The 1,423-nt window shown below is 38.4% G+C and overlaps 1 pseudogene; it reads left to right on the top strand.

The window, feature by feature from the left end:
* The first annotated feature begins 880 nt into the window (after positions 1 to 880).
* Positions 881 to 1,423, top strand: LOC124102178 (vesicle transport protein GOT1B-like; annotated as a pseudogene).

Raw genomic sequence — 1,423 nt, 5'->3', positions numbered from 1 at the left:
TAAATATCAACCTGTTCTTTCAGCTTTTCAGAATGCTGGTTCCGGTTCAGTGGAAATCACACCTCTAACTCTTTCCAGAGTCATCTGTATTAGGAGGCCCCTTCCTGATTCTGTGGAATGAGTCCTGTCATTCATGAGGAAAGATCCTCAGTTCTCACTGCTCTTCATATGTGAAGAGGGAATGAATTTCAGTAGCCGTATTAGCAAGACCACCCCATTAAGAAGGAGGCCTAGTTCAGTGAGTGAGTGTTGGGAGGCACACAGAGATGCTGGAGATACTATTGGGAGTATTGCTTTCTCAAATTGAGGATCAGCAAGATCATTGGAATGGCTATTCTGAATGGGTCTAAAATGCAAAGTTTTTGCTCAGAGACCTATGAAATTTATTCTGTGTTCATAGAGGGAATTTAAGAAATGTCACTGAGAATTCTTTAGACTTAAACAGTTTAAAGCATAAACTGAATGTCATTTATCTATATATCCAAAGTCTTATACAGTAGGACAGAGATAGGTACACTTTTACCTTATATAACATCAAGCAAATTATCCACTGTTTCAGAGGAGAAACTTAAGATATTTTTATATGCATATTCAATATGGTACTTCTTCCCAGGACCACTAGACTTTCCATAGATTAATTTCTCAACTGTTTATTTTTCTGGTACCAGGGATTGAACCCAGAGATGCTTAATCACTGAGCAACATCCCCAGCCCTTTTTATTTGGAGACAGGTTCTGGCTAAATTGCTAGGGCCTCACTAAATTGCCGGGATATCCTTAAACTTGTGATTTTGCCTTAGCCTCCATTTTTGCTGGGATTTTAGGTGTGTGTCTCCATGCCCTGTTCTCTAATTTCTCAACTTTTGAGAGAAATGTATGGTTTAAAATTATGAACAGTGGATGTTTCCGGAAGATGTGACAGCTCTCCTGGGCTGCTTCCTGCCTTCTTTTCTCCCTATGCAGCTTTCCACACTGGGCATTTTGAGGTGCTGCCTCCACTGCCCTCTCCACTACAACCATGATCTCCTTTACAGACACCCAGAAAATTGAAATGGGATTAACAGTTTTTCCTGTTGTTTGGAATGATTATCTTTTTTTGACAAAGTACTACTGGCTATTGGAAATGTTTTGTTTGTGACTGGCTAGGCTTTTATAATCAGTTTAGAAAGAACATTCAGATTCTTTTCCCAAAAACATAAAATGAGAGCTACAGGATTTTTCCTAGGTGATGTATTTGTAGTTCTTATTGGTTGGCCTTTGAGAGGCAGGATCTTTGAAAATTATGGATTCTTTAACTTGTTCAGGGGCTTATTTTCTGTGTGGTTGGCTTTATTAGAAGAATGCCAGTTCTTGGATCCCTCTTAAATTTACCTGGAATTAGATAATTTATAGATAAAGTTGGAAAATGCAACAATATTGTTTAA

This window comes from Marmota monax, unplaced genomic scaffold, assembly GCF_021218885.2.
Source record: "Marmota monax isolate L192 unplaced genomic scaffold, Marmota_monax_Labrador192_F-V1.1 WCK01_AAM20220418_F8-fsc01118, whole genome shotgun sequence".
In the NCBI taxonomy this organism is placed as follows: Eukaryota; Metazoa; Chordata; class Mammalia; order Rodentia; family Sciuridae; genus Marmota; species Marmota monax.
The sequence above is the reverse complement of the archived record's forward strand: the minus strand, read 5'-3'. Positions and strand labels throughout refer to the sequence as shown.